Here is a 20,999-nt window from a genome sequence, read left to right as displayed (position 1 = left end):
CTAAATTACAAACAATAGTATGCCAATCGTAAATGTTGATCAACACTAATTTAGCAATCATGAAACGGAATCATTTTGGATAATATTGTCTAATTTCCTTTCATATCCAACTTTAAAACAGGTGTACAATCTACGGCGCTGGGCGGCTTTCGGAGAGAGAAGTGAAAAAGCTTACGGCACCTGGGATTCCCAGGCGGTCTTCCATCCAGGTACTAACCAGGCCCTGCTCTGCTTAGCTTCCGAGATCAGACGAGATCGGGCGGAACCAGAGAGGTATGGCCGTAAGCTGCTTTTCATCTTTTTCCTAATCCTTTATAATGCGTCAATGAATTATGACACGCCTGCCGTTGGCATCTTTGTGTGGGTTAAATAAGGGTATGCAAAGAAGGCTGTGACATCCCATGCCGAAAATTGGATGGACTAGAGAAGACCCGCCCAGGAGTCCCAGCCAATCGGTGAATGGCCATTGCAGTCCCCGCCACCTCAAATGGCCTGACGATGGTATGGACGTAAGCCACCTTTCATCTTCTTCCTATTGCATCTCTTCTACAATGTGAAATTTTTTTTACAATTGTGTAGGTGTACAATCTACGGCGCTGGGCGGCTTTCAGAGAGAGAAGTGAAAAAGCTTACGGCACCTGGGATTCCCAGGCGGTCTTCCATCCAGGTACTAACCAGGCCCTGCTCTGCTTAGCTTCCGAGATCAGACGAGATCGGGCGGAACCAGAGAGGTATGGCCGTAAGCTGCTTTTCATCTTTTTCCTAATCCTTTATAATGCGTCAATGAATTATGACACGCCTGCCGTTGGCATCTTTGTGTGGGTTAAATAAGGGTATGCAAAGAAGGCTGTGACATCCCATGCCGAAAATTGGATGGACTAGAGAAGACCCGCCCAGGAGTCCCAGCCAATCGGTGAATGGCCATTGCAGTCCCCGCCACCTCAAATGGCCTGACGATGGTATGGACGTAAGCCACCTTTCATCTTCTTCCTATTGCATCTCTTCTACAATGTGAATTTTTTTTTACAATTGTGTAGGTGTACAATCTACGGCGCTGGGCGGCTTTCAGAGAGAGAAGTGAAAAAGCTTACGGCACCTGGGATTCCCAGGCGGTCTTCCATCCAGGTACTAACCAGGCCCTGCTCTGCTTAGCTTCCGAGATCAGACGAGATCGGGCGGAACCAGAGAGGTATGGCCGTAAGCTGCTTTTCATCTTTTTCCTAATCCTTTAAAACGTGTCAAAGATAATCAGAAGTTTCTTTTTCTAAAATTGAAGCAGTTCTTAGCATTGGCAAGAGAGGTTCCTAAAGCCTGAAGGTAACTTTACTTTTCTTCACTGGCAATTCTAACATGTTGGGTTAGCACCTGTATTTCAACGGCTAAATTACAAACAATAGTATGCCAATCGTAAATGTTGATCAACACTAATTTAGCAATCATGAAACGGAATCATTTTGGATAATATTGTCTAATTTCCTTTCATATCCAACTTTAAAACAGGTGTACAATCTACGGCGCTGGGCGGCTTTCGGAGAGAGAAGTGAAAAAGCTTACGGCACCTGGGATTCCCAGGCGGTCTTCCATCCAGGTACTAACCAGGCCCTGCTCTGCTTAGCTTCCGAGATCAGACGAGATCGGGCGGAACCAGAGAGGTATGGCCGTAAGCTGCTTTTCATCTTTTTCCTAATCCTTTATAATGCGTCAATGAATTATGACACGCCTGCCGTTGGCATCTTTGTGTGGGTTAAATAAGGGTATGCAAAGAAGGCTGTGACATCCCATGCCGAAAATTGGATGGACTAGAGAAGACCCGCCCAGGAGTCCCAGCCAATCGGTGAATGGCCATTGCAGTCCCCGCCACCTCAAATGGCCTGACGATGGTATGGACGTAAGCCACCTTTCATCTTCTTCCTATTGCATCTCTTCTACAATGTGAAATTTTTTTTACAATTGTGTAGGTGTACAATCTACGGCGCTGGGCGGCTTTCAGAGAGAGAAGTGAAAAAGCTTACGGCACCTGGGATTCCCAGGCGGTCTTCCATCCAGGTACTAACCAGGCCCTGCTCTGCTTAGCTTCCGAGATCAGACGAGATCGGGCGGAACCAGAGAGGTATGGCCGTAAGCTGCTTTTCATCTTTTTCCTAATCCTTTATAATGCGTCAATGAATTATGACACGCCTGCCGTTGGCATCTTTGTGTGGGTTAAATAAGGGTATGCAAAGAAGGCTGTGACATCCCATGCCGAAAATTGGATGGACTAGAGAAGACCCGCCCAGGAGTCCCAGCCAATCGGTGAATGGCCATTGCAGTCCCCGCCACCTCAAATGGCCTGACGATGGTATGGACGTAAGCCACCTTTCATCTTCTTCCTATTGCATCTCTTCTACAATGTGAATTTTTTTTTACAATTGTGTAGGTGTACAATCTACGGCGCTGGGCGGCTTTCAGAGAGAGAAGTGAAAAAGCTTACGGCACCTGGGATTCCCAGGCGGTCTTCCATCCAGGTACTAACCAGGCCCTGCTCTGCTTAGCTTCCGAGATCAGACGAGATCGGGCGGAACCAGAGAGGTATGGCCGTAAGCTGCTTTTCATCTTTTTCCTAATCCTTTAAAACGTGTCAAAGATAATCAGAAGTTTCTTTTTCTAAAATTGAAGCAGTTCTTAGCATTGGCAAGAGAGGTTCCTAAAGCCTGAAGGTAACTTTACTTTTCTTCACTGGCAATTCTAACATGTTGGGTTAGCACCTGTATTTCAACGGCTAAATTACAAACAATAGTATGCCAATCGTAAATGTTGATCAACACTAATTTAGCAATCATGAAACGGAATCATTTTGGATAATATTGTCTAATTTCCTTTCATATCCAACTTTAAAACAGGTGTACAATCTACGGCGCTGGGCGGCTTTCGGAGAGAGAAGTGAAAAAGCTTACGGCACCTGGGATTCCCAGGCGGTCTTCCATCCAGGTACTAACCAGGCCCTGCTCTGCTTAGCTTCCGAGATCAGACGAGATCGGGCGGAACCAGAGAGGTATGGCCGTAAGCTGCTTTTCATCTTTTTCCTAATCCTTTATAATGCGTCAATGAATTATGACACGCCTGCCGTTGGCATCTTTGTGTGGGTTAAATAAGGGTATGCAAAGAAGGCTGTGACATCCCATGCCGAAAATTGGATGGACTAGAGAAGACCCGCCCAGGAGTCCCAGCCAATCGGTGAATGGCCATTGCAGTCCCCGCCACCTCAAATGGCCTGACGATGGTATGGACGTAAGCCACCTTTCATCTTCTTCCTATTGCATCTCTTCTACAATGTGAAATTTTTTTTACAATTGTGTAGGTGTACAATCTACGGCGCTGGGCGGCTTTCAGAGAGAGAAGTGAAAAAGCTTACGGCACCTGGGATTCCCAGGCGGTCTTCCATCCAGGTACTAACCAGGCCCTGCTCTGCTTAGCTTCCGAGATCAGACGAGATCGGGCGGAACCAGAGAGGTATGGCCGTAAGCTGCTTTTCATCTTTTTCCTAATCCTTTAAAACGTGTCAAAGATAATCAGAAGTTTCTTTTTCTAAAATTGAAGCAGTTCTTAGCATTGGCAAGAGAGGTTCCTAAAGCCTGAAGGTAACTTTACTTTTCTTCACTGGCAATTCTAACATGTTGGGTTAGCACCTGTATTTCAACGGCTAAATTACAAACAATAGTATGCCAATCGTAAATGTTGATCAACACTAATTTAGCAATCATGAAACGGAATCATTTTGGATAATATTGTCTAATTTCCTTTCATATCCAACGTTAAAACAACACTAAACATGCATCTCTTCAACAATGTGATGTTCTTTTTGTAATTTGTAGGTGTACAATCTGCGGCGCTCGGCGGCTTTCGGAGAGAGAAGTGAAAAAGCTTACGGCACCTGGGATTCCCAGGCGGTCTTCCATCCAGGTACTAACCAGGCCCTGCTCTGCTTAGCTTCCGAGATCAGACGAGATCGGGCGGAACCAGAGAGGTATGGCCGTAAGCTGCTTTTCATCTTTTTCCTAATCCTTTATAATGCGTCAATGAATTATGACACGCCTGCCGTTGGCATCTTTGTGTGGGTTAAATAAGGGTATGCAAAGAAGGCTGTGACATCCCATGCCGAAAATTGGATGGACTAGAGAAGACCCGCCCAGGAGTCCCAGCCAATCGGTGAATGGCCATTGCAGTCCCCGCCACCTCAAATGGCCTGACGATGGTATGGACGTAAGCCACCTTTCATCTTCTTCCTATTGCATCTCTTCTACAATGTGAATTTTTTTTTCAATTGTGTAGGTGTACAATCTACGGCGCTGGGCGGCTTTCAGAGAGAGAAGTGAAAAAGCTTACGGCACCTGGGATTCCCAGGCGATCTTCCATCCAGGTACTAACCAGGCCCTGCTCTGCTTAGCTTCCGAGATCAGACGAGATCGGGCGGAACCAGAGAGGTATGGCCGTAAGCTGCTTTTCATCTTTTTCCTAATCCTTTAAAACGTGTCAAAGATAATCAGAAGTTTCTTTTTCTAAAATTGAAGCAGTTCTTAGCATTGGCAAGAGAGGTTCCTAAAGCCTGAAGGTAACTTTACTTTTCTTCACTGGCAATTCTAACATGTTGGGTTAGCACCTGTATTTCAACGGCTAAATTACAAACAATAGTATGCCAATCGTAAATGTTGATCAACACTAATTTAGCAATCATGAAACGGAATCATTTTGGATAATATTGTCTAATTTCCTTTCATATCCAACGTTAAAACAACACTAAACATGCATCTCTTCAACAATGTGATGTTCTTTTTGTAATTTGTAGGTGTACAATCTGCGGCGCTCGGCGGCTTTCGGAGAGAGAAGTGAAAAAGCTTACGGCACCTGGGATTCCCAGGCGGTCTTCCATCCAGGTACTAACCAGGCCCTGCTCTGCTTAGCTTCCGAGATCAGACGAGATCGGGCGGAACCAGAGAGGTATGGCCGTAAGCTGCTTTTCATCTTTTTCCTAATCCTTTATAATGCGTCAATGAATTATGACACGCCTGCCGTTGGCATCTTTGTGTGGGTTAAATAAGGGTATGCAAAGAAGGCTGTGACATCCCATGCCGAAAATTGGATGGACTAGAGAAGACCCGCCCAGGAGTCCCAGCCAATCGGTGAATGGCCATTGCAGTCCCCGCCACCTCAAATGGCCTGACGATGGTATGGACGTAAGCCACCTTTCATCTTCTTCCTATTGCATCTCTTCTACAATGTGAATTTTTTTTTACAATTGTGTAGGTGTACAATCTACGGCGCTGGGCGGCTTTCAGAGAGAGAAGTGAAAAAGCTTACGGCACCTGGGATTCCCAGGCGGTCTTCCATCCAGGTACTAACCAGGCCCTGCTCTGCTTAGCTTCCGAGATCAGACGAGATCGGGCGGAACCAGAGAGGTATGGCCGTAAGCTGCTTTTCATCTTTTTCCTAATCCTTTAAAACGTGTCAAAGATAATCAGAAGTTTCTTTTTCTAAAATTGAAGCAGTTCTTAGCATTGGCAAGAGAGGTTCCTAAAGCCTGAAGGTAACTTTACTTTTCTTCACTGGCAATTCTAACATGTTGGGTTAGCACCTGTATTTCAACGGCTAAATTACAAACAATAGTATGCCAATCGTAAATGTTGATCAACACTAATTTAGCAATCATGAAACGGAATCATTTTGGATAATATTGTCTAATTTCCTTTCATATCCAACGTTAAAACAACACTAAACATGCATCTCTTCAACAATGTGATGTTCTTTTTGTAATTTGTAGGTGTACAATCTGCGGCGCTCGGCGGCTTTCGGAGAGAGAAGTGAAAAAGCTTACGGCACCTGGGATTCCCAGGCGGTCTTCCATCCAGGTACTAACCAGGCCCTGCTCTGCTTAGCTTCCGAGATCAGACGAGATCGGGCGGAACCAGAGAGGTATGGCCGTAAGCTGCTTTTCATCTTTTTCCTAATCCTTTATAATGCGTCAATGAATTATGACACGCCTGCCGTTGGCATCTTTGTGTGGGTTAAATAAGGGTATGCAAAGAAGGCTGTGACATCCCATGCCGAAAATTGGATGGACTAGAGAAGACCCGCCCAGGAGTCCCAGCCAATCGGTGAATGGCCATTGCAGTCCCCGCCACCTCAAATGGCCTGACGATGGTATGGACGTAAGCCACCTTTCATCTTCTTCCTATTGCATCTCTTCTACAATGTGAATTTTTTTTTACAATTGTGTAGGTGTACAATCTACGGCGCTGGGCGGCTTTCAGAGAGAGAAGTGAAAAAGCTTACGGCACCTGGGATTCCCAGGCGATCTTCCATCCAGGTACTAACCAGGCCCTGCTCTGCTTAGCTTCCGAGATCAGACGAGATCGGGCGGAACCAGAGAGGTATGGCCGTAAGCTGCTTTTCATCTTTTTCCTAATCCTTTAAAACGTGTCAAAGATAATCAGAAGTTTCTTTTTCTAAAATTGAAGCAGTTCTTAGCATTGGCAAGAGAGGTTCCTAAAGCCTGAAGGTAACTTTACTTTTCTTCACTGGCAATTCTAACATGTTGGGTTAGCACCTGTATTTCAACGGCTAAATTACAAACAATAGTATGCCAATCGTAAATGTTGATCAACACTAATTTAGCAATCATGAAACGGAATCATTTTGGATAATATTGTCTAATTTCCTTTCATATCCAACGTTAAAACAACACTAAACATGCATCTCTTCAACAATGTGATGTTCTTTTTGTAATTTGTAGGTGTACAATCTGCGGCGCTCGGCGGCTTTCGGAGAGAGAAGTGAAAAAGCTTACGGCACCTGGGATTCCCAGGCGGTCTTCCATCCAGGTACTAACCAGGCCCTGCTCTGCTTAGCTTCCGAGATCAGACGAGATCGGGCGGAACCAGAGAGGTATGGCCGTAAGCTGCTTTTCATCTTTTTCCTAATCCTTTATAATGCGTCAATGAATTATGACACGCCTGCCGTTGGCATCTTTGTGTGGGTTAAATAAGGGTATGCAAAGAAGGCTGTGACATCCCATGCCGAAAATTGGATGGACTAGAGAAGACCCGCCCAGGAGTCCCAGCCAATCGGTGAATGGCCATTGCAGTCCCCGCCACCTCAAATGGCCTGACGATGGTATGGACGTAAGCCACCTTTCATCTTCTTCCTATTGCATCTCTTCTACAATGTGAATTTTTTTTTACAATTGTGTAGGTGTACAATCTACGGCGCTGGGCGGCTTTCAGAGAGAGAAGTGAAAAAGCTTACGGCACCTGGGATTCCCAGGCGGTCTTCCATCCAGGTACTAACCAGACCCTGCTCTGCTTAGCTTCCGAGATCAGACGAGATCGGGCGGAACCAGAGAGGTATGGCCGTAAGCTGCTTTTCATCTTTTTCCTAATCCTTTAAAACGTGTCAAAGATAATCAGAAGTTTCTTTTTCTAAAATTGAAGCAGTTCTTAGCATTGGCAAGAGAGGTTCCTAAAGCCTGAAGGTAACTTTACTTTTCTTCACTGGCAATTCTAACATGTTGGGTTAGCACCTGTATTTCAACGGCTAAATTACAAACAATAGTATGCCAATCGTAAATGTTGATCAACACTAATTTAGCAATCATGAAACGGAATCATTTTGGATAATATTGTCTAATTTCCTTTCATATCCAACTTTAAAATAGGTGTACAATCTACGGCGCTGGGCGGCTTTCGGAGAGAGAAGTGAAAAAGCTTACGGCACCTGGGATTCCCAGGCGGTCTTCCATCCAGGTACTAACCAGGCCCTGCTCTGCTTAGCTTCCGAGATCAGACGAGATCGGGCGGAACCAGAGAGGTATGGCCGTAAGCTGCTTTTCATCTTTTTCCTAATCCTTTATAATGCGTCAATGAATTATGACACGCCTGCCGTTGGCATCTTTGTGTGGGTTAAATAAGGGTATGCAAAGAAGGCTGTGACATCCCATGCCGAAAATTGGATGGACTAGAGAAGACCCGCCCAGGAGTCCCAGCCAATCGGTGAATGGCCATTGCAGTCCCCGCCACCTCAAATGGCCTGACGATGGTATGGACGTAAGCCACCTTTCATCTTCTTCCTATTGCATCTCTTCTACAATGTGAAATTTTTTTTACAATTGTGTAGGTGTACAATCTACGGCGCTGGGCGGCTTTCAGAGAGAGAAGTGAAAAAGCTTACGGCACCTGGGATTCCCAGGCGGTCTTCCATCCAGGTACTAACCAGGCCCTGCTCTGCTTAGCTTCCGAGATCAGACGAGATCGGGCGGAACCAGAGAGGTATGGCCGTAAGCTGCTTTTCATCTTTTTCCTAATCCTTTAAAACGTGTCAAAGATAATCAGAAGTTTCTTTTTCTAAAATTGAAGCAGTTCTTAGCATTGGCAAGAGAGGTTCCTAAAGCCTGAAGGTAACTTTACTTTTCTTCACTGGCAATTCTAACATGTTGGGTTAGCACCTGTATTTCAACGGCTAAATTACAAACAATAGTATGCCAATCGTAAATGTTGATCAACACTAATTTAGCAATCATGAAACGGAATCATTTTGGATAATATTGTCTAATTTCCTTTCATATCCAACGTTAAAACAACACTAAACATGCATATCTTCAACAATGTGATGTTCTTTTTGTAATTTGTAGGTGTACAATCTGCGGCGCTCGGCGGCTTTCGGAGAGAGAAGTGAAAAAGCTTACGGCACCTGGGATTCCCAGGCGGTCTTCCATCCAGGTACTAACCAGGCCCTGCTCTGCTTAGCTTCCGAGATCAGACGAGATCGGGCGGAACCAGAGAGGTATGGCCGTAAGCTGCTTTTCATCTTTTTCCTAATCCTTTAAAACGTGTCAAAGATAATCAGAAGTTTCTTTTTCTAAAATTGAAGCAGTTCTTAGCATTGGCAAGAGAGGTTCCTAAAGCCTGAAGGTAACTTTACTTTTCTTCACTGGCAATTCTAACATGTTGGGTTAGCACCTGTATTTCAACGGCTAAATTACAAACAATAGTATGCCAATCGTAAATGTTGATCAACACTAATTTAGCAATCATGAAACGGAATCATTTTGGATAATATTGTCTAATTTCCTTTCATATCCAACTTTAAAACAGGTGTACAATCTACGGCGCTGGGCGGCTTTCGGAGAGAGAAGTGAAAAAGCTTACGGCACCTGGGATTCCCAGGCGGTCTTCCATCCAGGTACTAACCAGGCCCTGCTCTGCTTAGCTTCCGAGATCAGACGAGATCGGGCGGAACCAGAGAGGTATGGCCGTAAGCTGCTTTTCATCTTTTTCCTAATCCTTTATAATGCGTCAATGAATTATGACACGCCTGCCGTTGGCATCTTTGTGTGGGTTAAATAAGGGTATGCAAAGAAGGCTGTGACATCCCATGCCGAAAATTGGATGGACTAGAGAAGACCCGCCCAGGAGTCCCAGCCAATCGGTGAATGGCCATTGCAGTCCCCGCCACCTCAAATGGCCTGACGATGGTATGGACGTAAGCCACCTTTCATCTTCTTCCTATTGCATCTCTTCTACAATGTGAAATTTTTTTTACAATTGTGTAGGTGTACAATCTACGGCGCTGGGCGGCTTTCAGAGAGAGAAGTGAAAAAGCTTACGGCACCTGGGATTCCCAGGCGGTCTTCCATCCAGGTACTAACCAGGCCCTGCTCTGCTTAGCTTCCGAGATCAGACGAGATCGGGCGGAACCAGAGAGGTATGGCCGTAAGCTGCTTTTCATCTTTTTCCTAATCCTTTATAATGCGTCAATGAATTATGACACGCCTGCCGTTGGCATCTTTGTGTGGGTTAAATAAGGGTATGCAAAGAAGGCTGTGACATCCCATGCCGAAAATTGGATGGACTAGAGAAGACCCGCCCAGGAGTCCCAGCCAATCGGTGAATGGCCATTGCAGTCCCCGCCACCTCAAATGGCCTGACGATGGTATGGACGTAAGCCACCTTTCATCTTCTTCCTATTGCATCTCTTCTACAATGTGAATTTTTTTTTACAATTGTGTAGGTGTACAATCTACGGCGCTGGGCGGCTTTCAGAGAGAGAAGTGAAAAAGCTTACGGCACCTGGGATTCCCAGGCGGTCTTCCATCCAGGTACTAACCAGGCCCTGCTCTGCTTAGCTTCCGAGATCAGACGAGATCGGGCGGAACCAGAGAGGTATGGCCGTAAGCTGCTTTTCATCTTTTTCCTAATCCTTTAAAACGTGTCAAAGATAATCAGAAGTTTCTTTTTCTAAAATTGAAGCAGTTCTTAGCATTGGCAAGAGAGGTTCCTAAAGCCTGAAGGTAACTTTACTTTTCTTCACTGGCAATTCTAACATGTTGGGTTAGCACCTGTATTTCAACGGCTAAATTACAAACAATAGTATGCCAATCGTAAATGTGGATCAACACTAATTTAGCAATCATGAAACGGAATCATTTTGGATAATATTGTCTAATTTCCTTTCATATCCAACTTTAAAACAGGTGTACAATCTACGGCGCTGGGCGGCTTTCGGAGAGAGAAGTGAAAAAGCTTACGGCACCTGGGATTCCCAGGCGGTCTTCCATCCAGGTACTAACCAGGCCCTGCTCTGCTTAGCTTCCGAGATCAGACGAGATCGGGCGGAACCAGAGAGGTATGGCCGTAAGCTGCTTTTCATCTTTTTCCTAATCCTTTATAATGCGTCAATGAATTATGACACGCCTGCCGTTGGCATCTTTGTGTGGGTTAAATAAGGGTATGCAAAGAAGGCTGTGACATCCCATGCCGAAAATTGGATGGACTAGAGAAGACCCGCCCAGGAGTCCCAGCCAATCGGTGAATGGCCATTGCAGTCCCCGCCACCTCAAATGGCCTGACGATGGTATGGACGTAAGCCACCTTTCATCTTCTTCCTATTGCATCTCTTCTACAATGTGAAATTTTTTTTACAATTGTGTAGGTGTACAATCTACGGCGCTGGGCGGCTTTCAGAGAGAGAAGTGAAAAAGCTTACGGCACCTGGGATTCCCAGGCGATCTTCCATCCAGGTACTAACCAGGCCCTGCTCTGCTTAGCTTCCGAGATCAGACGAGATCGGGCGGAACCAGAGAGGTATGGCCGTAAGCTGCTTTTCATCTTTTTCCTAATCCTTTAAAACGTGTCAAAGATAATCAGAAGTTTCTTTTTCTAAAATTGAAGCAGTTCTTAGCATTGGCAAGAGAGGTTCCTAAAGCCTGAAGGTAACTTTACTTTTCTTCACTGGCAATTCTAACATGTTGGGTTAGCACCTGTATTTCAACGGCTAAATTACAAACAATAGTATGCCAATCGTAAATGTTGATCAACACTAATTTAGCAATCATGAAACGGAATCATTTTGGATAATATTGTCTAATTTCCTTTCATATCCAACGTTAAAACAACACTAAACATGCATCTCTTCAACAATGTGATGTTCTTTTTGTAATTTGTAGGTGTACAATCTGCGGCGCTCGGCGGCTTTCGGAGAGAGAAGCAAAAAAGCTTACGGCACCTGGGATTCCCAGGCGGTCTTCCATCCAGGTACTAACCAGGCCCTGCTCTGCTTAGCTTCCGAGATCAGACGAGATCGGGCGGAACCAGAGAGGTATGGCCGTAAGCTGCTTTTCATCTTTTTCCTAATCCTTTATAATGCGTCAATGAATTATGACACGCCTGCCGTTGGCATCTTTGTGTGGGTTAAATAAGGGTATGCAAAGAAGGCTGTGACATCCCATGCCGAAAATTGGATGGACTAGAGAAGACCCGCCCAGGAGTCCCAGCCAATCGGTGAATGGCCATTGCAGTCCCCGCCACCTCAAATGGCCTGACGATGGTATGGACGTAAGCCACCTTTCATCTTCTTCCTATTGCATCTCTTCTACAATGTGAATTTTTTTTTACAATTGTGTAGGTGTACAATCTACGGCGCTGGGCGGCTTTCAGAGAGAGAAGTGAAAAAGCTTACGGCACCTGGGATTCCCAGGCGATCTTCCATCCAGGTACTAACCAGGCCCTGCTCTGCTTAGCTTCCGAGATCAGACGAGATCGGGCGGAACCAGAGAGGTATGGCCGTAAGCTGCTTTTCATCTTTTTCCTAATCCTTTAAAACGTGTCAAAGATAATCAGAAGTTTCTTTTTCTAAAATTGAAGCAGTTCTTAGCATTGGCAAGAGAGGTTCCTAAAGCCTGAAGGTAACTTTACTTTTCTTCACTGGCAATTCTAACATGTTGGGTTAGCACCTGTATTTCAACGGCTAAATTACAAACAATAGTATGCCAATCGTAAATGTTGATCAACACTAATTTAGCAATCATGAAACGGAATCATTTTGGATAATATTGTCTAATTTCCTTTCATATCCAACGTTAAAACAACACTAAACATGCATCTCTTCAACAATGTGATGTTCTTTTTGTAATTTGTAGGTGTACAATCTGCGGCGCTCGGCGGCTTTCGGAGAGAGAAGTGAAAAAGCTTACGGCACCTGGGATTCCCAGGCGGTCTTCCATCCAGGTACTAACCAGGCCCTGCTCTGCTTAGCTTCCGAGATCAGACGAGATCGGGCGGAACCAGAGAGGTATGGCCGTAAGCTGCTTTTCATCTTTTTCCTAATCCTTTATAATGCGTCAATGAATTATGACACGCCTGCCGTTGGCATCTTTGTGTGGGTTAAATAAGGGTATGCAAAGAAGGCTGTGACATCCCATGCCGAAAATTGGATGGACTAGAGAAGACCCGCCCAGGAGTCCCAGCCAATCGGTGAATGGCCATTGCAGTCCCCGCCACCTCAAATGGCCTGACGATGGTATGGACGTAAGCCACCTTTCATCTTCTTCCTATTGCATCTCTTCTACAATGTGAATTTTTTTTTACAATTGTGTAGGTGTACAATCTACGGCGCTGGGCGGCTTTCAGAGAGAGAAGTGAAAAAGCTTACGGCACCTGGGATTCCCAGGCGGTCTTCCATCCAGGTACTAACCAGACCCTGCTCTGCTTAGCTTCCGAGATCAGACGAGATCGGGCGGAACCAGAGAGGTATGGCCGTAAGCTGCTTTTCATCTTTTTCCTAATCCTTTAAAACGTGTCAAAGATAATCAGAAGTTTCTTTTTCTAAAATTGAAGCAGTTCTTAGCATTGGCAAGAGAGGTTCCTAAAGCCTGAAGGTAACTTTACTTTTCTTCACTGGCAATTCTAACATGTTGGGTTAGCACCTGTATTTCAACGGCTAAATTACAAACAATAGTATGCCAATCGTAAATGTTGATCAACACTAATTTAGCAATCATGAAACGGAATCATTTTGGATAATATTGTCTAATTTCCTTTCATATCCAACTTTAAAATAGGTGTACAATCTACGGCGCTGGGCGGCTTTCGGAGAGAGAAGTGAAAAAGCTTACGGCACCTGGGATTCCCAGGCGGTCTTCCATCCAGGTACTAACCAGGCCCTGCTCTGCTTAGCTTCCGAGATCAGACGAGATCGGGCGGAACCAGAGAGGTATGGCCGTAAGCTGCTTTTCATCTTTTTCCTAATCCTTTATAATGCGTCAATGAATTATGACACGCCTGCCGTTGGCATCTTTGTGTGGGTTAAATAAGGGTATGCAAAGAAGGCTGTGACATCCCATGCCGAAAATTGGATGGACTAGAGAAGACCCGCCCAGGAGTCCCAGCCAATCGGTGAATGGCCATTGCAGTCCCCGCCACCTCAAATGGCCTGACGATGGTATGGACGTAAGCCACCTTTCATCTTCTTCCTATTGCATCTCTTCTACAATGTGAAATTTTTTTTACAATTGTGTAGGTGTACAATCTACGGCGCTGGGCGGCTTTCAGAGAGAGAAGTGAAAAAGCTTACGGCACCTGGGATTCCCAGGCGGTCTTCCATCCAGGTACTAACCAGGCCCTGCTCTGCTTAGCTTCCGAGATCAGACGAGATCGGGCGGAACCAGAGAGGTATGGCCGTAAGCTGCTTTTCATCTTTTTCCTAATCCTTTAAAACGTGTCAAAGATAATCAGAAGTTTCTTTTTCTAAAATTGAAGCAGTTCTTAGCATTGGCAAGAGAGGTTCCTAAAGCCTGAAGGTAACTTTACTTTTCTTCACTGGCAATTCTAACATGTTGGGTTAGCACCTGTATTTCAACGGCTAAATTACAAACAATAGTATGCCAATCGTAAATGTTGATCAACACTAATTTAGCAATCATGAAACGGAATCATTTTGGATAATATTGTCTAATTTCCTTTCATATCCAACGTTAAAACAACACTAAACATGCATATCTTCAACAATGTGATGTTCTTTTTGTAATTTGTAGGTGTACAATCTGCGGCGCTCGGCGGCTTTCGGAGAGAGAAGTGAAAAAGCTTACGGCACCTGGGATTCCCAGGCGGTCTTCCATCCAGGTACTAACCAGGCCCTGCTCTGCTTAGCTTCCGAGATCAGACGAGATCGGGCGGAACCAGAGAGGTATGGCCGTAAGCTGCTTTTCATCTTTTTCCTAATCCTTTAAAACGTGTCAAAGATAATCAGAAGTTTCTTTTTCTAAAATTGAAGCAGTTCTTAGCATTGGCAAGAGAGGTTCCTAAAGCCTGAAGGTAACTTTACTTTTCTTCACTGGCAATTCTAACATGTTGGGTTAGCACCTGTATTTCAACGGCTAAATTACAAACAATAGTATGCCAATCGTAAATGTTGATCAACACTAATTTAGCAATCATGAAACGGAATCATTTTGGATAATATTGTCTAATTTCCTTTCATATCCAACTTTAAAACAGGTGTACAATCTACGGCGCTGGGCGGCTTTCGGAGAGAGAAGTGAAAAAGCTTACGGCACCTGGGATTCCCAGGCGGTCTTCCATCCAGGTACTAACCAGGCCCTGCTCTGCTTAGCTTCCGAGATCAGACGAGATCGGGCGGAACCAGAGAGGTATGGCCGTAAGCTGCTTTTCATCTTTTTCCTAATCCTTTATAATGCGTCAATGAATTATGACACGCCTGCCGTTGGCATCTTTGTGTGGGTTAAATAAGGGTATGCAAAGAAGGCTGTGACATCCCATGCCGAAAATTGGATGGACTAGAGAAGACCCGCCCAGGAGTCCCAGCCAATCGGTGAATGGCCATTGCAGTCCCCGCCACCTCAAATGGCCTGACGATGGTATGGACGTAAGCCACCTTTCATCTTCTTCCTATTGCATCTCTTCTACAATGTGAAATTTTTTTTACAATTGTGTAGGTGTACAATCTACGGCGCTGGGCGGCTTTCAGAGAGAGAAGTGAAAAAGCTTACGGCACCTGGGATTCCCAGGCGGTCTTCCATCCAGGTACTAACCAGGCCCTGCTCTGCTTAGCTTCCGAGATCAGACGAGATCGGGCGGAACCAGAGAGGTATGGCCGTAAGCTGCTTTTCATCTTTTTCCTAATCCTTTATAATGCGTCAATGAATTATGACACGCCTGCCGTTGGCATCTTTGTGTGGGTTAAATAAGGGTATGCAAAGAAGGCTGTGACATCCCATGCCGAAAATTGGATGGACTAGAGAAGACCCGCCCAGGAGTCCCAGCCAATCGGTGAATGGCCATTGCAGTCCCCGCCACCTCAAATGGCCTGACGATGGTATGGACGTAAGCCACCTTTCATCTTCTTCCTATTGCATCTCTTCTACAATGTGAATTTTTTTTTACAATTGTGTAGGTGTACAATCTACGGCGCTGGGCGGCTTTCAGAGAGAGAAGTGAAAAAGCTTACGGCACCTGGGATTCCCAGGCGGTCTTCCATCCAGGTACTAACCAGGCCCTGCTCTGCTTAGCTTCCGAGATCAGACGAGATCGGGCGGAACCAGAGAGGTATGGCCGTAAGCTGCTTTTCATCTTTTTCCTAATCCTTTAAAACGTGTCAAAGATAATCAGAAGTTTCTTTTTCTAAAATTGAAGCAGTTCTTAGCATTGGCAAGAGAGGTTCCTAAAGCCTGAAGGTAACTTTACTTTTCTTCACTGGCAATTCTAACATGTTGGGTTAGCACCTGTATTTCAACGGCTAAATTACAAACAATAGTATGCCAATCGTAAATGTGGATCAACACTAATTTAGCAATCATGAAACGGAATCATTTTGGATAATATTGTCTAATTTCCTTTCATATCCAACTTTAAAACAGGTGTACAATCTACGGCGCTGGGCGGCTTTCGGAGAGAGAAGTGAAAAAGCTTACGGCACCTGGGATTCCCAGGCGGTCTTCCATCCAGGTACTAACCAGGCCCTGCTCTGCTTAGCTTCCGAGATCAGACGAGATCGGGCGGAACCAGAGAGGTATGGCCGTAAGCTGCTTTTCATCTTTTTCCTAATCCTTTATAATGCGTCAATGAATTATGACACGCCTGCCGTTGGCATCTTTGTGTGGGTTAAATAAGGGTATGCAAAGAAGGCTGTGACATCCCATGCCGAAAATTGGATGGACTAGAGAAGACCCGCCCAGGAGTCCCAGCCAATCGGTGAATGGCCATTGCAGTCCCCGCCACCTCAAATGGCCTGACGATGGTATGGACGTAAGCCACCTTTCATCTTCTTCCTATTGCATCTCTTCTACAATGTGAAATTTTTTTTACAATTGTGTAGGTGTACAATCTACGGCGCTGGGCGGCTTTCAGAGAGAGAAGTGAAAAAGCTTACGGCACCTGGGATTCCCAGGCGATCTTCCATCCAGGTACTAACCAGGCCCTGCTCTGCTTAGCTTCCGAGATCAGACGAGATCGGGCGGAACCAGAGAGGTATGGCCGTAAGCTGCTTTTCATCTTTTTCCTAATCCTTTAAAACGTGTCAAAGATAATCAGAAGTTTCTTTTTCTAAAATTGAAGCAGTTCTTAGCATTGGCAAGAGAGGTTCCTAAAGCCTGAAGGTAACTTTACTTTTCTTCACTGGCAATTCTAACATGTTGGGTTAGCACCTGTATTTCAACGGCTAAATTACAAACAATAGTATGCCAATCGTAAATGTTGATCAACACTAATTTAGCAATCATGAAACGGAATCATTTTGGATAATATTGTCTAATTTCCTTTCATATCCAACGTTAAAACAACACTAAACATGCATCTCTTCAACAATGTGATGTTCTTTTTGTAATTTGTAGGTGTACAATCTGCGGCGCTCGGCGGCTTTCGGAGAGAGAAGCAAAAAAGCTTACGGCACCTGGGATTCCCAGGCGGTCTTCCATCCAGGTACTAACCAGGCCCTGCTCTGCTTAGCTTCCGAGATCAGACGAGATCGGGCGGAACCAGAGAGGTATGGCCGTAAGCTGCTTTTCATCTTTTTCCTAATCCTTTATAATGCGTCAATGAATTATGACACGCCTGCCGTTGGCATCTTTGTGTGGGTTAAATAAGGGTATGCAAAGAAGGCTGTGACATCCCATGCCGAAAATTGGATGGACTAGAGAAGACCCGCCCAGGAGTCCCAGCCAATCGGTGAATGGCCATTGCAGTCCCCGCCACCTCAAATGGCCTGACGATGGTATGGACGTAAGCCACCTTTCATCTTCTTCCTATTGCATCTCTTCTACAATGTGAATTTTTTTTTACAATTGTGTAGGTGTACAATCTACGGCGCTGGGCGGCTTTCAGAGAGAGAAGTGAAAAAGCTTACGGCACCTGGGATTCCCAGGCGGTCTTCCATCCAGGTACTAACCAGGCCCTGCTCTGCTTAGCTTCCGAGATCAGACGAGATCGGGCGGAACCAGAGAGGTATGGCCGTAAGCTGCTTTTCATCTTTTTCCTAATCCTTTAAAACGTGTCAAAGATAATCAGAAGTTTCTTTTTCTAAAATTGAAGCAGTTCTTAGCATTGGCAAGAGAGGTTCCTAAAGCCTGAAGGTAACTTTACTTTTCTTCACTGGCAATTCTAACATGTTGGGTTAGCACCTGTATTTCAACGGCTAAATTACAAACAATAGTATGCCAATCGTAAATGTTGATCAACACTAATTTAGCAATCATGAAACGGAATCATTTTGGATAATATTGTCTAATTTCCTTTCATATCCAAATTTAAAACAGGTGTACAATCTACGGCGCTGGGCGGCTTTCGGAGAGAGAAGTGAAAAAGCTTACGGCACCTGGGATTCCCAGGCGGTCTTCCATCCAGGTACTAACCAGGCCCTGCTCTGCTTAGCTTCCGAGATCAGACGAGATCGGGCGGAACCAGAGAGGTATGGCCGTAAGCTGCTTTTCATCTTTTTCCTAATCCTTTATAATGCGTCAATGAATTATGACACGCCTGCCGTTGGCATCTTTGTGTGGGTTAAATAAGGGTATGCAAAGAAGGCTGTGACATCCCATGCCGAAAATTGGATGGACTAGAGAAGACCCGCCCAGGAGTCCCAGCCAATCGGTGAATGGCCATTGCAGTCCCCGCCACCTCAAATGGCCTGACGATGGTATGGACGTAAGCCACCTTTCATCTTCTTCCTATTGCATCTCTTCTACAATGTGAAATTTTTTTTACAATTGTGTAGGTGTACAATCTACGGCGCTGGGCGGCTTTCAGAGAGAGAAGTGAAAAAGCTTACGGCACCTGGGATTCCCAGGCGATCTTCCATCCAGGTACTAACCAGGCCCTGCTCTGCTTAGCTTCCGAGATCAGACGAGATCGGGCGGAACCAGAGAGGTATGGCCGTAAGCTGCTTTTCATCTTTTTCCTAATCCTTTAAAACGTGTCAAAGATAATCAGAAGTTTCTTTTTCTAAAATTGAAGCAGTTCTTAGCATTGGCAAGAGAGGTTCCTAAAGCCTGAAGGTAACTTTACTTTTCTTCACTGGCAATTCTAACATGTTGGGTTAGCACCTGTATTTCAACGGCTAAATTACAAACAATAGTATGCCAATCGTAAATGTTGATCAACACTAATTTAGCAATCATGAAACGGAATCATTTTGGATAATATTGTCTAATTTCCTTTCATATCCAACGTTAAAACAACACTAAACATGCATCTCTTCAACAATGTGATGTTCTTTTTGTAATTTGTAGGTGTACAATCTGCGGCGCTCGGCGGCTTTCGGAGAGAGAAGCAAAAAAGCTTACGGCACCTGGGATTCCCAGGCGGTCTTCCATCCAGGTACTAACCAGGCCCTGCTCTGCTTAGCTTCCGAGATCAGACGAGATCGGGCGGAACCAGAGAGGTATGGCCGTAAGCTGCTCTTTATCTTTTTCCTAATCCTTTATAATGCGTCAAAAAATTATGTCACGCCTGCCGTTGGCATCTTTGTGTGGGTTAAATAAGGGTATGCAAAGAAGGCTGTGACATCCTATGCCGAAAATTGGATGGACTAGAGAAGACCCGCCCAGGAGTCCCAGCCAATCGGTGGATGGCCATTGCAGTCCCCGCCACCTCAAATGGCCTGACGATGGTACGGACGTAAGCCACCTTTCATCTTCTTCCTATTGCATCTCTTCTACAATGTGAAATGCTTTTTACAATTGTGTAGGTGTACAATCTGCGGCCCTGGGCGGCTTTCGGAGAGAGAAGTGAAAAAGCTTACGGCACCTGGGATTCCCAGGCGGTCTTCCATCCAGGTACTAACCAGGCCCTGCTCTGCTTAGCTTCCGAGATCAGACGAGATCGGGCGGAACCAGAGAGGTATGGCCGTAAGCTGCTTTTCATCTTTTTCCTAATCCTTTAAAACGTGTCAAAGATAATCAGAAGTTTCTTTTTCTAAAATTGAAGCAGTTCTTAGCATTGGCAAGAGAGGTTCCTAAAGCCTGAAGGTAACTTTACTTTTCTTCACTGGCAATTCTAACATGTTGGGTTAGCACCTGTATTTCAACGGCTAAATTACAAACAATAGTATGCCAATCGTAAATGTTGATCAACACTAATTTAGCAATCATGAAACGGAATCATTTTGGATAATATTGTCTAATTTCCTTTCATATCCAACTTTAAAACAGGTGTACAATCTACGGCGCTGGGCGGCTTTCGGAGAGAGAAGTGAAAAAGCTTACGGCACCTGGGATTCCCAGGCGGTCTTCCATCCAGGTACTAACCAGGCCCTGCTCTGCTTAGCTTCCGAGATCAGACGAGATCGGGCGGAACCAGAGAGGTATGGCCGTAAGCTGGTTTTTACCTTTTTCCTAATCCTTTAAAACGTGTCAAAGATAATCAGAAGAGTTTCTTTTTCTAAAATTGAAGCAGTTCTTAGGATTGGCAAGAGAGGTTCCTAAAACCTGAAGGTAACTTTACTTTTCTTCACTGGCAATTCTAACATGTTGGGTTAGCACCTGTATTTCAACGGCTAAATTACAAACAAAAGTATGCCAATTGTTAAATGTTGATCAACACTAATTTAGCAACCATGAAACGGAATCAATTTTGATGATATTGTCTAAGTTCCTTATATATCCAACGTTAAAACAACACTAAACATGCATCTCTTCGACAATGTGATATACTTTTTGTAATTTGTAGGTGTACAATCTGCGGCGCTCGGCGGCTTCCAGAGAGAAGTGAAAAAGCTTACGGCACCTGGGATTCCCAGGCGGTCTTCCATCCAGGTACTAACCAGGCCCTGCTCTGCTTAGCTTCCGAGATCAGACGAGATCGGGCGGAACCAGAGAGGTATGGCCGTAAGCTGCTTTTTACCTTTTTCCTAATCCTTTAAAACGTGTCAAAGATAATCAGAAGAGTTTCTTTTTCTAAAATTGAAGCAGTTCTTAGGATTGGCAAGAGAGGTTCCTAAAACCTGAAGGTAACTTTACTTTTCTTCACTGGCAATTCTAACATGTTGGGTTAGCACCTGTATTTCAACGGCTAAATTACAAACAAAAGTATGCCAATTGTTAAATGTTGATCAACACTAATTTAGCAACCATGAAACGGAATCATTTTTGATTATATTGTCTAAGTTCCTTATATATCCAACGTTAAAACAACACTAAACATGCATCTCTTCGACAATGTGATATACTTTTTGTAATTTGTAGG

At 44.8% G+C, this 20,999-nt stretch overlaps 44 non-coding genes across 44 annotated transcripts; all 44 read right to left on the bottom strand.

Moving 5' to 3' along the window:
* Positions 1 to 168: 168 nt before the first annotated feature.
* Positions 169 to 287, bottom strand: LOC134117882 (5S ribosomal RNA). The gene has a single exon (XR_009949438.1). It is a non-coding gene; the product is annotated as a 5S ribosomal RNA (ribosomal RNA).
* Positions 288 to 626: 339 nt separating this feature from the next.
* LOC134117880 (5S ribosomal RNA) lies at positions 627 to 745 on the bottom strand. Its single transcript, XR_009949436.1, has one exon. It is a non-coding gene; the product is annotated as a 5S ribosomal RNA (ribosomal RNA).
* Positions 746 to 1,084: 339 nt separating this feature from the next.
* On the bottom strand, positions 1,085 to 1,203 carry LOC134117879 (5S ribosomal RNA). Its single transcript, XR_009949435.1, has one exon. It is a non-coding gene; the product is annotated as a 5S ribosomal RNA (ribosomal RNA).
* Positions 1,204 to 1,547: 344 nt separating this feature from the next.
* LOC134117878 (5S ribosomal RNA) lies at positions 1,548 to 1,666 on the bottom strand. Its single transcript, XR_009949434.1, has one exon. It is a non-coding gene; the product is annotated as a 5S ribosomal RNA (ribosomal RNA).
* A 339-nt stretch (positions 1,667 to 2,005) lies between these two features.
* LOC134117877 (5S ribosomal RNA) lies at positions 2,006 to 2,124 on the bottom strand. Its single transcript, XR_009949433.1, has one exon. It is a non-coding gene; the product is annotated as a 5S ribosomal RNA (ribosomal RNA).
* Positions 2,125 to 2,463: 339 nt separating this feature from the next.
* LOC134117876 (5S ribosomal RNA) lies at positions 2,464 to 2,582 on the bottom strand. Its single transcript, XR_009949432.1, has one exon. It is a non-coding gene; the product is annotated as a 5S ribosomal RNA (ribosomal RNA).
* Positions 2,583 to 2,926: 344 nt separating this feature from the next.
* On the bottom strand, positions 2,927 to 3,045 carry LOC134117875 (5S ribosomal RNA). The gene has a single exon (XR_009949431.1). It is a non-coding gene; the product is annotated as a 5S ribosomal RNA (ribosomal RNA).
* A 339-nt stretch (positions 3,046 to 3,384) lies between these two features.
* Positions 3,385 to 3,503, bottom strand: LOC134117874 (5S ribosomal RNA). Its single transcript, XR_009949430.1, has one exon. It is a non-coding gene; the product is annotated as a 5S ribosomal RNA (ribosomal RNA).
* A 395-nt stretch (positions 3,504 to 3,898) lies between these two features.
* Positions 3,899 to 4,017, bottom strand: LOC134117873 (5S ribosomal RNA). The gene has a single exon (XR_009949429.1). It is a non-coding gene; the product is annotated as a 5S ribosomal RNA (ribosomal RNA).
* A 338-nt stretch (positions 4,018 to 4,355) lies between these two features.
* Positions 4,356 to 4,474, bottom strand: LOC134118810 (5S ribosomal RNA). The gene has a single exon (XR_009950371.1). It is a non-coding gene; the product is annotated as a 5S ribosomal RNA (ribosomal RNA).
* A 395-nt stretch (positions 4,475 to 4,869) lies between these two features.
* Positions 4,870 to 4,988, bottom strand: LOC134117872 (5S ribosomal RNA). The gene has a single exon (XR_009949428.1). It is a non-coding gene; the product is annotated as a 5S ribosomal RNA (ribosomal RNA).
* A 339-nt stretch (positions 4,989 to 5,327) lies between these two features.
* Positions 5,328 to 5,446, bottom strand: LOC134117871 (5S ribosomal RNA). Its single transcript, XR_009949427.1, has one exon. It is a non-coding gene; the product is annotated as a 5S ribosomal RNA (ribosomal RNA).
* A 395-nt stretch (positions 5,447 to 5,841) lies between these two features.
* LOC134117869 (5S ribosomal RNA) lies at positions 5,842 to 5,960 on the bottom strand. The gene has a single exon (XR_009949425.1). It is a non-coding gene; the product is annotated as a 5S ribosomal RNA (ribosomal RNA).
* A 339-nt stretch (positions 5,961 to 6,299) lies between these two features.
* Positions 6,300 to 6,418, bottom strand: LOC134118809 (5S ribosomal RNA). The gene has a single exon (XR_009950370.1). It is a non-coding gene; the product is annotated as a 5S ribosomal RNA (ribosomal RNA).
* A 395-nt stretch (positions 6,419 to 6,813) lies between these two features.
* On the bottom strand, positions 6,814 to 6,932 carry LOC134117868 (5S ribosomal RNA). The gene has a single exon (XR_009949424.1). It is a non-coding gene; the product is annotated as a 5S ribosomal RNA (ribosomal RNA).
* Positions 6,933 to 7,271: 339 nt separating this feature from the next.
* LOC134118825 (5S ribosomal RNA) lies at positions 7,272 to 7,390 on the bottom strand. The gene has a single exon (XR_009950386.1). It is a non-coding gene; the product is annotated as a 5S ribosomal RNA (ribosomal RNA).
* A 344-nt stretch (positions 7,391 to 7,734) lies between these two features.
* On the bottom strand, positions 7,735 to 7,853 carry LOC134117867 (5S ribosomal RNA). The gene has a single exon (XR_009949423.1). It is a non-coding gene; the product is annotated as a 5S ribosomal RNA (ribosomal RNA).
* A 339-nt stretch (positions 7,854 to 8,192) lies between these two features.
* On the bottom strand, positions 8,193 to 8,311 carry LOC134117866 (5S ribosomal RNA). Its single transcript, XR_009949422.1, has one exon. It is a non-coding gene; the product is annotated as a 5S ribosomal RNA (ribosomal RNA).
* A 395-nt stretch (positions 8,312 to 8,706) lies between these two features.
* LOC134117865 (5S ribosomal RNA) lies at positions 8,707 to 8,825 on the bottom strand. Its single transcript, XR_009949421.1, has one exon. It is a non-coding gene; the product is annotated as a 5S ribosomal RNA (ribosomal RNA).
* A 344-nt stretch (positions 8,826 to 9,169) lies between these two features.
* On the bottom strand, positions 9,170 to 9,288 carry LOC134117864 (5S ribosomal RNA). The gene has a single exon (XR_009949420.1). It is a non-coding gene; the product is annotated as a 5S ribosomal RNA (ribosomal RNA).
* Positions 9,289 to 9,627: 339 nt separating this feature from the next.
* LOC134117863 (5S ribosomal RNA) lies at positions 9,628 to 9,746 on the bottom strand. The gene has a single exon (XR_009949419.1). It is a non-coding gene; the product is annotated as a 5S ribosomal RNA (ribosomal RNA).
* A 339-nt stretch (positions 9,747 to 10,085) lies between these two features.
* On the bottom strand, positions 10,086 to 10,204 carry LOC134117862 (5S ribosomal RNA). The gene has a single exon (XR_009949418.1). It is a non-coding gene; the product is annotated as a 5S ribosomal RNA (ribosomal RNA).
* A 344-nt stretch (positions 10,205 to 10,548) lies between these two features.
* On the bottom strand, positions 10,549 to 10,667 carry LOC134117861 (5S ribosomal RNA). Its single transcript, XR_009949417.1, has one exon. It is a non-coding gene; the product is annotated as a 5S ribosomal RNA (ribosomal RNA).
* Positions 10,668 to 11,006: 339 nt separating this feature from the next.
* On the bottom strand, positions 11,007 to 11,125 carry LOC134118808 (5S ribosomal RNA). Its single transcript, XR_009950369.1, has one exon. It is a non-coding gene; the product is annotated as a 5S ribosomal RNA (ribosomal RNA).
* A 395-nt stretch (positions 11,126 to 11,520) lies between these two features.
* LOC134117860 (5S ribosomal RNA) lies at positions 11,521 to 11,639 on the bottom strand. Its single transcript, XR_009949416.1, has one exon. It is a non-coding gene; the product is annotated as a 5S ribosomal RNA (ribosomal RNA).
* A 339-nt stretch (positions 11,640 to 11,978) lies between these two features.
* Positions 11,979 to 12,097, bottom strand: LOC134118807 (5S ribosomal RNA). Its single transcript, XR_009950368.1, has one exon. It is a non-coding gene; the product is annotated as a 5S ribosomal RNA (ribosomal RNA).
* A 395-nt stretch (positions 12,098 to 12,492) lies between these two features.
* On the bottom strand, positions 12,493 to 12,611 carry LOC134117858 (5S ribosomal RNA). Its single transcript, XR_009949414.1, has one exon. It is a non-coding gene; the product is annotated as a 5S ribosomal RNA (ribosomal RNA).
* A 339-nt stretch (positions 12,612 to 12,950) lies between these two features.
* On the bottom strand, positions 12,951 to 13,069 carry LOC134118824 (5S ribosomal RNA). The gene has a single exon (XR_009950385.1). It is a non-coding gene; the product is annotated as a 5S ribosomal RNA (ribosomal RNA).
* Positions 13,070 to 13,413: 344 nt separating this feature from the next.
* On the bottom strand, positions 13,414 to 13,532 carry LOC134117857 (5S ribosomal RNA). The gene has a single exon (XR_009949413.1). It is a non-coding gene; the product is annotated as a 5S ribosomal RNA (ribosomal RNA).
* A 339-nt stretch (positions 13,533 to 13,871) lies between these two features.
* On the bottom strand, positions 13,872 to 13,990 carry LOC134117856 (5S ribosomal RNA). The gene has a single exon (XR_009949412.1). It is a non-coding gene; the product is annotated as a 5S ribosomal RNA (ribosomal RNA).
* A 395-nt stretch (positions 13,991 to 14,385) lies between these two features.
* On the bottom strand, positions 14,386 to 14,504 carry LOC134117855 (5S ribosomal RNA). The gene has a single exon (XR_009949411.1). It is a non-coding gene; the product is annotated as a 5S ribosomal RNA (ribosomal RNA).
* A 344-nt stretch (positions 14,505 to 14,848) lies between these two features.
* Positions 14,849 to 14,967, bottom strand: LOC134117854 (5S ribosomal RNA). Its single transcript, XR_009949410.1, has one exon. It is a non-coding gene; the product is annotated as a 5S ribosomal RNA (ribosomal RNA).
* A 339-nt stretch (positions 14,968 to 15,306) lies between these two features.
* LOC134117853 (5S ribosomal RNA) lies at positions 15,307 to 15,425 on the bottom strand. The gene has a single exon (XR_009949409.1). It is a non-coding gene; the product is annotated as a 5S ribosomal RNA (ribosomal RNA).
* A 339-nt stretch (positions 15,426 to 15,764) lies between these two features.
* LOC134117852 (5S ribosomal RNA) lies at positions 15,765 to 15,883 on the bottom strand. Its single transcript, XR_009949408.1, has one exon. It is a non-coding gene; the product is annotated as a 5S ribosomal RNA (ribosomal RNA).
* A 344-nt stretch (positions 15,884 to 16,227) lies between these two features.
* On the bottom strand, positions 16,228 to 16,346 carry LOC134117851 (5S ribosomal RNA). The gene has a single exon (XR_009949407.1). It is a non-coding gene; the product is annotated as a 5S ribosomal RNA (ribosomal RNA).
* Positions 16,347 to 16,685: 339 nt separating this feature from the next.
* On the bottom strand, positions 16,686 to 16,804 carry LOC134118806 (5S ribosomal RNA). Its single transcript, XR_009950367.1, has one exon. It is a non-coding gene; the product is annotated as a 5S ribosomal RNA (ribosomal RNA).
* Positions 16,805 to 17,199: 395 nt separating this feature from the next.
* LOC134117850 (5S ribosomal RNA) lies at positions 17,200 to 17,318 on the bottom strand. The gene has a single exon (XR_009949406.1). It is a non-coding gene; the product is annotated as a 5S ribosomal RNA (ribosomal RNA).
* Positions 17,319 to 17,657: 339 nt separating this feature from the next.
* LOC134117849 (5S ribosomal RNA) lies at positions 17,658 to 17,776 on the bottom strand. The gene has a single exon (XR_009949405.1). It is a non-coding gene; the product is annotated as a 5S ribosomal RNA (ribosomal RNA).
* A 344-nt stretch (positions 17,777 to 18,120) lies between these two features.
* LOC134117847 (5S ribosomal RNA) lies at positions 18,121 to 18,239 on the bottom strand. Its single transcript, XR_009949403.1, has one exon. It is a non-coding gene; the product is annotated as a 5S ribosomal RNA (ribosomal RNA).
* Positions 18,240 to 18,578: 339 nt separating this feature from the next.
* On the bottom strand, positions 18,579 to 18,697 carry LOC134118805 (5S ribosomal RNA). The gene has a single exon (XR_009950366.1). It is a non-coding gene; the product is annotated as a 5S ribosomal RNA (ribosomal RNA).
* A 395-nt stretch (positions 18,698 to 19,092) lies between these two features.
* Positions 19,093 to 19,211, bottom strand: LOC134117846 (5S ribosomal RNA). Its single transcript, XR_009949402.1, has one exon. It is a non-coding gene; the product is annotated as a 5S ribosomal RNA (ribosomal RNA).
* Positions 19,212 to 19,550: 339 nt separating this feature from the next.
* Positions 19,551 to 19,669, bottom strand: LOC134117845 (5S ribosomal RNA). The gene has a single exon (XR_009949401.1). It is a non-coding gene; the product is annotated as a 5S ribosomal RNA (ribosomal RNA).
* Positions 19,670 to 20,013: 344 nt separating this feature from the next.
* Positions 20,014 to 20,132, bottom strand: LOC134117844 (5S ribosomal RNA). Its single transcript, XR_009949400.1, has one exon. It is a non-coding gene; the product is annotated as a 5S ribosomal RNA (ribosomal RNA).
* A 396-nt stretch (positions 20,133 to 20,528) lies between these two features.
* Positions 20,529 to 20,647, bottom strand: LOC134117843 (5S ribosomal RNA). The gene has a single exon (XR_009949399.1). It is a non-coding gene; the product is annotated as a 5S ribosomal RNA (ribosomal RNA).
* Positions 20,648 to 20,999: the final 352 nt, after the last annotated feature.

The sequence above is a fragment of the Pungitius pungitius genome, unplaced genomic scaffold (genome assembly GCF_949316345.1).
Source record: "Pungitius pungitius unplaced genomic scaffold, fPunPun2.1 scaffold_24, whole genome shotgun sequence".
NCBI lineage: Eukaryota > Metazoa > Chordata > Actinopteri > Perciformes > Gasterosteidae > Pungitius > Pungitius pungitius.
This window is presented reverse-complemented; position numbering and strand designations above follow the sequence as displayed.